Genomic DNA, 9,503 nt, shown 5'->3' on the forward strand with positions numbered 1-9,503 from the left:
TTTTAGATATGGCAAGTATGGAAAGCAAAGATCTAACTCGGGTAAACATAAATTTGACGCTAGTTGGGTAAGATCTTGGTCAAATCCGTGATTTGGTAAACACATTGATTGCTGACTGAGTCAACATGGTCAACAATTAGTAAACAAACCCCTAAGATTAAGATAAAATGGAGTAGGACAAAAATGCACATTTTTTTCTCCCACCAAAATAGTTAGAACAAAACACAAGATTGACAAATACTAAATTGTCCATGTCAAATTTAAACACTAAAACTTTTTATAGTTCTGTTACCCACCTAGTATTGCGGTATATATTATGGTTTGTCTCTCTGCCAGCCAAGAATGTGAACAATGCTTTTCTCCAAAACAAACTCTCTAAAAATGTTTTCATGACTCAACCATTAGGTTTTCTAAACTCTGATCATCGTTCATGTGTGTAAACTTTATAAAGCAATCTATACACTACAAGAGAAATAACCTTTAGAGAGGTTCTATTTTGTACTTGAAAAGCTTAAAAGATTCTTTAAAGATTTTAGAGAACCTTTTCATTTCCGTCAAAAAGCTTCTCTATGTAAGGGTAGGTGAAGGTTTTAGGGATGGTTTTCAGAGGGTATGTTTTTGGTAGCTTTTAGAGACACTTTTTTAGGGCTTTAGATACACTTCAAAACTTCTCTAAAGGTTAGTTAATTTTTTTTTATAAAAGCTTCTCTAAATGTATTTATTTGTGACACTTTTCAAGTATTGATAACGGTTCACAAACGTCTCTAAAAGGTGCTTTCAGAGAAGGTTTACAAAAAGCTTCTGTAAAGAAATTGGCTTTAGTGACATTTTACCTAAACCTTCTCTAAAGATGTCCTTTAGTTACACTACAAACCTTCTCAAAAGATTATCTTTAGATACAAATAATCAAAACCTTCTCTAAATTTTGTCTCTAGATACACTTTTAAAAGAACAATTCATTCTCTAAAAGGCATCTTATTATTATTTTTCATCCATATTTAAGATCTATATTTGTATATAATTATATATTATATTAATCAACAAAAACAACATAAAAATCTCAAAGCAATAAATTGATATAAATTTACAATATAAAAAAAAGTTCTCAAAACAATCCTTAACATTCAATCAATCTATAAATCCATTTTCTAACATCCACCCTAAACTCCTCGCAAAACTTGATACTCTACCTATCACCTGCCATCTCTTTTCTAACTTTTTTATAGTCTGCCTGAGTAGAACCACGTTTGTTACTTTGCACAGATGAGGAAGCCTCGTCTGATTGCACGATGTCTGCAAAGGTGTTAGCCATAATGCAATAATTTTATATGAAGCTCTTACTATGACAATTTTCCTCTTTATCTACAACAAGTCAATAAGCCATCAGAACATTTCAATAGCATGGTTATAGTATGTAACATAGTATGTAAGAATTTGACTGTTTTACTACTTTGATGGATGATCAACAATCCAATTGTGATGGTTATAGTATGTAAGATAGTGTGTGCATCTGCAGCTATGTGATCATGATTAGTATGGGAGAACGTAAAACCTTTAATAACCCGCATGTTCTTAGAAAAGTAGTGTTCTGTTCTTCTAGCTAGATCTGCTTCTAATTTGGACTGCAAAATGTAAATGTTTAAAGAAAGAACAACATATTAGCATGTATTAAGTCAATGGATCATTTTGTAGACATGGTTTAGTGCAACAACTATAAGATTATTTCTTTTAGTGGCATGAAGTTAAGGAAAAGAAATATATAAAAACCTTGTAAGTCGTATAGTCTTGTTGTTCAACTATAACAAAAGTTTAAAGAAATTAGTATGTAAGTGTAAGGAAAATAAATCAAATGCCACAATTCTAACTGTTAGATAAAATAGGCTCAACTTCTTTCCCAGCTGCCCTGTAAAAAGTACACATGCAAAATAGTTTTTGTCATATGAAATTGAATAGTTGGCAGCGAAAGTGGATAGCCCAGAGTCACCGCATTTGAACCTCCGTGGCCACAAGGGGATTTTATTCCTCTATGGATTTGAACCTGAGACCTCCTGGTACTTTTGACTTTTTGATTCATATTTGCTTTCCATCAGATGCCTCTTGATTACTTAAGAATTCATGATCTTAGAACAAACCTGACTCAAATGGTTCAGTCTTAAGTCTCATAGTTGGTTAATTAGCTATAATATTTCATCAATTTGGATATAAAGATAAACAAGATTGAGTGGTATATGCATCACCATATATCAAAGGGTCAAAAAAGAAAAAACCCCTGCCCCTGGCCTCTTCAGTCATACCAACCATACTTAGACTATGTCTTTAAACCTAAGGAAGATGAGATTTCCACTATATCCCTTAAGTCTTAACCAATATGCTACAACGGCAATGCTTTCGGTCAACTTTTACATTTAGAAATATAATTGTTTTGCTAGTTTTGTTACAAGTTTTCTTAAAATGAAAGCTAAGCAATAACAAACTGTTGTAATTGGGTTTTCTGCAAACCTAGTTAAGGTAACTCTATACGTTTATTATATGAATTATGTGAAAAACATGCATGTTATCTTAAATATAAATGCATGAAATATGTGCTCATGTATGGTAATTTGATATTATGCATGCATGTRGAAARCCTATAGGCRGTTATATGATATAAGAATAGTATTATATATAAWCCAATACCTCATGGTTARGAAATGTTGATTTTAATATATTTTCTTCTAAACCGCCTAATGATTTTATATTAAAATAAACCCATCACCGCCTCATCCTAGGTATAAAAGAAAAAGGATAAGGTAAAAACCTTATCAGTTTTCTATTTTACAAAAGATACAAGAGAAATTAAAGACGATGAAGAGTTCTTGAAAAAATTTGCTGTTTATAGAAATATGTGAATTGCTGTGTGACATTATTTGCAGAGTCTGTGATTTATTAAGGTGAGTTTTATTAACCTTTTTGGTTATAACCGTAAGTTTATAAGCTGTTGTTCAATCTTATAATCTAGTAATTACAGATGATTGAGATTTAGAAAAAATCTGGTGAAAACTGCTTTTAAACAGTTTTGAAAAAAATGATTTATGGTTCAAAGATTAGAACCTGTTTTGAAAAGATTAAACATAAACTGTTCTTTAGAAACAATTTTAAAACAATACCCTGTTTGGGAAGAACAAGATAAGTTGAGCAATTTGATCTAGAATAGTGTTCTTATGATTTGAAAGGTTTGAATATAAAGCTGTGTTGAGATTATGATTTGGATAAAACTATGAACGAGGTTCACTCTGACAAAAAGGTCTGTAGCCTGTCATTAGATGAAATAGTTCATTTGAATTTCAGGGGAAATAAGCATGGTCATTGTGTGTGATGGATAGCTATTGCTATAAACAGGGGCTTGATGGATGTAACAAGGATGGTCGTTGTGTGTGTATGCATGGTATAACTCTTACTATTATATCTAATAAGATTACAACAGATTGGATTTCTCTCTTCTTGGTGATTTGAGGATTCAGAGATGTTCTTCTTATTGGAAATAATAGTATTGATGTTATTGTTATGGGAAAAATATGACTTATGGTCATTGGTTTTGGTAAAAAGTATTTTGGAACAGAATGTTCATTTTAAGACAAAACCAGAGGAGCTCTGGTTGATCCTCACTATTGGACCAGAGGGTTCTTATTATTGATTTGATTATGAAAATTGTTAATAAATGTACTAATTAGACCAGAGGCTCTGTATCTATTGATAAGAGCTTTTGTGTTAAAATTGTATTCTAATAAATTTTAAGAGAAGGATTTTTATACTTGATATTTTTTTTCCACAAAAAATAGACAAGAGGGGTTCTGGTCAACTTACACGTTGAACCATAAGCTCTGGTTGATCCTGACTTTTGAACCAGAAGCTCTGTATAAGCCATTCTTTTGTGAAAAAGACTGTTATTGGTTGAAAGCTTAACTCGAGCATCTTAAGAAAATTATATGAGCCAGAAGGTCTGGATAGTACAACTAGAGGCTCTGGTCAAGAAAATAGAAGTTCTGGTAGTCAGACCAGAGGAGCTCTGGTCCTATTTCATGAAACATATTCCAAGTATGGTTTGGAACCAGAGAACCAATGGACCCAAACATAATATGATTTTCAGTCTTCGTGAGATGGATTATTTGAAATAAATGTTTTGGTGAACTTCACCCTGCATTACATAAAACGGAACCTCACTAGACATTCATGTCTAACCCTCATTTTGTGTTTTCAAAAATATGTGTGCAGGTAATGAGAATAAGGGAAAAACATTATATGAATTACTTCCCTATGTGTGTTGCAATATGAAGATCTTGATTAGCTATGTTTGGAAGATTAAAATGCAAGATACAAGAAGCATGTACTTTGGAAATTTTTGATCTATGTACTGTACATTATATACTTTTGTATTATGGACCTATGTGGGAAAACATGTATTCTATATATGAAATATGTATTATATGCAATGTATGGTTTGGGGGTGTTTTAGAGATGGTATCAGAGCCTGAGTTTAAGGGATTTAGGTATTCACATGCATGATGCCTAGACTTAAACTGTTTCATTGCATATTAGGGTCCCAGACATAGTTAGYRCCTTTGGAATAAATATGATAAGTTAAGAGATCAGTGTGTAAGGTATTTTCGGATTACATCTGGCCAATGTAATTTTGAATCTACAGATACATAACTGAACTTGGAAACTTATTTATATTTGGGAATGTGAAAATATGTTTATTAAAATTTGAAATCCACAAATGACAAGCAGATCTAGAAGGTCAGAAAGGATCACCCGCCCCAACCCCACTAATGAAGAAATAGATTCTCCTATCATTGCTCCCATTGGTACCTCTGAGGGCAGAGGAAGAGGCAAAGGAAGGGGTTAAGGCAGAGGTCAAGGCAGAGCTAGTCAATTAGAAAACAATATAGATCAAGCACAATCCAATTCTGAAAATACGAATCAAGAACATATACCACCACCAGAATATGTAACTAGAGATATGCTTGCTGAAGAAATAGGAAAGCTAAGGGAAATCTTGGCTTCCATTATGGGAAATCCTGCCAGAATCGAGACTGGCAGAGTTGAAATTAATCCAACAGTTCCAATTATTAATAATCGAGAAGGAGACATAAAGATGTTTTTAACTTGCAAGCCATCGACTTTCTAGGGAGACAAAGATCCGGTTAAAGTTATATGTTGGATCAAAGAGTTAGAGTCTGTATTCAAGACCATTTGGTGTGCGGAATCAGATAAAGTCAGATTTGCAGTTTCTGTTTTGAAATCAAATGCTTTGTTTTGGTGGGAGGTAGAATCATTGGCCAAAACAGATATTCTACAAACTATGACATGGGCAGAGTTTGTGAGTAGATTCAAAGAACAATTCTGTCCCAAAACAGCAGTCAAACAGATGGAAGAAGACTTTCTACAATTGGAACAAAGCTCTGGGTCAGTCAGAGAATACACAGAGAAATTCATAAAATATTCAAGGTTTGTTGAACATTACATTTCCACAAAAGCAAGAAAAGTATAACGATACATTTGGGGTCTAAAACCATCCATCAGAGAATTTGTTATAACAATAAATCCTGCCACCTTTCCAATGGCAGTGGATGCAGCAGAGATCACTGAGAGGAATAAGAATAAAAGTGAAGAAGGGAAACAGATGGAGAAAAGAAAATGGGAAGGATCTTCGGCTAGTTATCGAGGATCAAAAACCACCAAGTTTAATAATAGAGCAATGCAGAGACCGATAGAAAGAGCCTGTCCCCGATGTCGATAGTATCACAAAGGATAATGCAGAATCGAGCCAATAAAATGTTACGACTATGGTGAAATTGGGCATACTTCGAATTTCTATTGATAAAACAGAAAATATTTTCATTGTAATTCTCCAGATCATTTAAAAAACAATTGTCCACAATTAAAAGCTCCACAACTCACTATGGGAAGCAATACTTCGACCAGTCGTGGGAGACCAAGTATGGGCAGAGGATCGGTTGAGGCGCGGGGTCGATCTTTCCAAATGACCAAACATGAAGCAGAAACTACACCCGACGTAGTAACAGGTACATTTTTCGTGAACTCCTTACATGCTAAAGTGTTATTTGACTCGGGTGCAAATTTCTCGTTTGTATCCCCATCATTTGCTTCATGTGCTCATATGAATTATGTGCCACTTGATGATAAGTTAGTAGTTGATACTGCTAATGGTCAAGTATATGTGGATTATGTGTTTAAATACTGCATCATTATGGTTGAGGGATGTAAGCTACCCATTAGACTATTCCCCATGCCTATGAAAGATTTTGATGTAGTAGTGGGGATGGACTGGTTGGCCAAAAATCAAGCTAGCATTGTTTGCAATAAGAAGATGATTAGAATAGTATTGCTAGACAGAGAAACAGTTGTTATTTTTGGTGACCATCAGAGTCATTGCACCGGTTTGTTATCAGTAATGAAAGCCAGAAGATACATGTGATAAGTGTTAAATTATTAACCTTATTACATCATTTTCTTAACCATTTTCATTTGTTTTATTTGCCATTAGTGTCTTAATTGAGTCTTTTTATGTCTTCTTCATATATTTGTGGTAATATATCATATCTAACGTTAATTCCCTGTTTAGGCAGGTTTTTGATGATTTTTGGGCCAAATCCTGTAGTAGTCCTGTAGGAGTATGAGTGGCAAAGTCCTATAGCACCTGTCCGTGAGCTGCACCTTTTGCCTGAGCCGAAATTTTTTTGGGCTGCTCCCTTGAAGTTGCTGGGTCAATGGCTTTGGGCCTGGTCAAAGCCCATTTTTGAAGCACCTTTTGTCCTATTAGGTGGCTCCCATTTTACAAGCTTCATTAGCCTATAAATAAGGGCTTAAGGCTTTGTTTATAAAACATCTCTTACATGCTTTTTACCATTTACACATATAATCTTTGTATTAATTGCTCTCTAGATTATTGCTTTCAGTTTCATGCTTTCGGTTTTCTTGCTCCCAACCAAGAACCGATTTTTGTGAAGTGAATTTGTGATTGCTCTTTCAAGTTTAATTCAAGTGCTCGTATTTAATCTTCATCTCATTTATGTTCTTATTTCCAAGTTACGATACGTTTTCTGACTTTTGTTGCAAGTTACGAATTAGTCGATCTCTGTTGCTTTACATTGGATTTCATCCTTTGTGGCTGACGACTAATTTAAGTAGACTAAATACTCTGTTCTTAAGACTTTGCAAGTAACTTTTCGGTCTTAGTAACAAAACTTGTTTTGCAAGTTTTGTTACTTGTCTTGCAAGTTTCTTCAAAGTCAACTCATCTTTTCAAGGTTTTCAAGTGTCACTTCTTAGTACATCAAGTACTTACTTTGCATCATGTCTTAGATTAATATTAATTAGTAGTATTTAGTTAGTAGTAATTTAATTTTAGTCTTTTACATTTCAGTCTTTATAATTCAGTCTTTTACATTTTAGTCTTTATAATTCAGTCTTTTACATTTCAGTCTTTACTTTTCTGCATTTTACTTTACTGCAATTTACTTTTCTGTAATGTAATTTCCAGCAATTTACTTTCAATGATTTATATTTCTGTCATTTAATTTTTAGTTCTTTAAATTCCAGTATTTCCATTTCTTGTAATTTAATTTATGCAACTTACTTTCTGCAATTTACTTTTCCGTATCAATTATTTATTTTTCAGTCCTTACATCATTCGAGAGAAGAAACCGAGCGATGATGGGCTAAACGCCTTAGCTTGGGGTGTAACGAGAAATTAAGACCAAAGCTGATGTGAAAGTACAAAGGTGTCTTATTAGCATTATAGTCTACTATTTGTTTCAGGTGCTTAATATTTCATTTGAGGATTACACTAAAATTAATTGACAACTAATTTTGTGTATAAAAATGTATTGACTTTCAAAACCTGAGGTAATAGGAGAAGACTATAAATAGCTTTAGTGTCTGACAAATGCTATACTCCTACGGTGTAGGATGGTAACACTGTGTGGTGCTAGGATTCACGATGTTTAACATAAATGATATCGTATCGATAACACGTTGGCCTGTGTGTGCTCTTGGGAGGCCGTCTAACCCGATAGTTGATACTGTCATAGTTATATAAAATCATTTATTGATTTTAGATAATTGTGACTTGAATGCTAGTCACTTTTTTTGCTTAATCATTTGTTTAGTGTCTTAATCAACTGTTGCATCTTGTGCTTCTCTTTAAGACTGATACTTTCTTAGTTGCTAATCAAACCTCCCAATTTTAGATAAATCAAATCCCTCGATTCGCCTTCTGAAACTAGTTTTTATAGAATGAAATTTGAAATAACTTTACAAGCTATCTCTATGGGAACGATATCTGGTACTTTACCATTATTACTTGTTACGAGACGACAGTAGTTCAAGGTGTATACTTGCGCCGAGTTATATTTTTGTGTTGAAATCTAAGGTTGAATAAACCGACGAGCAAGTTTTTGGCGCCGTTGCCGGGGATAGCACGCTGAAGTTTTTCTTTTCAATGTAACGTTTATAAAGGTTAGTTTTTCTACCATCTTTTTGAACGCACTGTGCATGCCAAGGCTGTCGCACGTTGAATTTTTTCCACTTGATACAGATATTGAGCAAACTTTTAGACAACGAAGACGAGTGCAAAGAGCTCATTGAGCTTTAAACTCTGAAACAATGGCTGAAAATGTGATTATTGACGGAGAAGGTATAATTAGAAATGAATCAAATATTCCACATGAGGATGAGGCTCAAAACATCTTTCGTCTTGAAAATGCTAAAAATGGTGGCATTATGGCATATGCTATTCCTAACTTAACTCAACTGCACACAGGAATACGTAAGCCTACCATTGGTGCCAACCATTTTTCACTTAAACCACTGATGTTTCAAATGCTTCAAACAAATGGCCAGTACGCTGATTTATCTTCTGAAGATCCTCATTCTCATCTGCGTTCTTTTATGAAAATCACAGACTCTTTTCTCATCCATGATGTTTCAGACGATGCTTTGAGACTAAAACTTTTTCCATTTTCACTAAGGGATCGAGCAAGAGCATGGTACAATTGTTTGCAACCAGACTCTGTGACTACATGGAATGAAATGGCATAAAAGTTTTTGAAAAAGTATTTTCCACCCACGAGGAACGCTAAATTCAGGAATGGAATATGTACTTTTAGATAACTGGATGATGAAGCAGTTCCTGATGCATAGGAAAGGTATAAAGAGCTGCTGAGAAAATGCCCTCACCATGGCATTCCGTACTGTATACAGCTATAGACATTTTACAATGGCTTAAATGTCGTTGATAGACAAATGCTTGATGCTACTGCAGGCGGAGCTTTCACAGCTTGTACCTATAATGAAGGTTTTGACATACTTGAAAAGATTTCTAATAATAACGGACAATGGTCTGACCCACGTGCAATGCCACTGAAGAAAACAGTCGGAATAAATGAGATAGATGTTGTTTCAGCATTAACAGCTCAGATCACTAAGCTAATTTCAAATCT

The 9,503-nt window shown here is 34.1% G+C and overlaps 1 non-coding gene across 1 annotated transcript; it reads right to left on the reverse strand.

Annotated features, from left to right (window-relative positions):
* Positions 1-9,141: 9,141 nt before the first annotated feature.
* Positions 9,142-9,248, reverse strand: LOC112524010. The gene has a single exon (XR_003070337.1). It is a non-coding gene; the product is annotated as a small nucleolar RNA R71 (small nucleolar RNA).
* Between the last annotated feature and the right edge of the window lie 255 nt (positions 9,249-9,503).

The sequence above is a fragment of the Cynara cardunculus genome, assembly GCF_001531365.2.
Source record: "Cynara cardunculus var. scolymus isolate 2C chromosome LG 12, CcrdV1, whole genome shotgun sequence".
In the NCBI taxonomy this organism is placed as follows: Eukaryota; Viridiplantae; Streptophyta; class Magnoliopsida; order Asterales; family Asteraceae; genus Cynara; species Cynara cardunculus.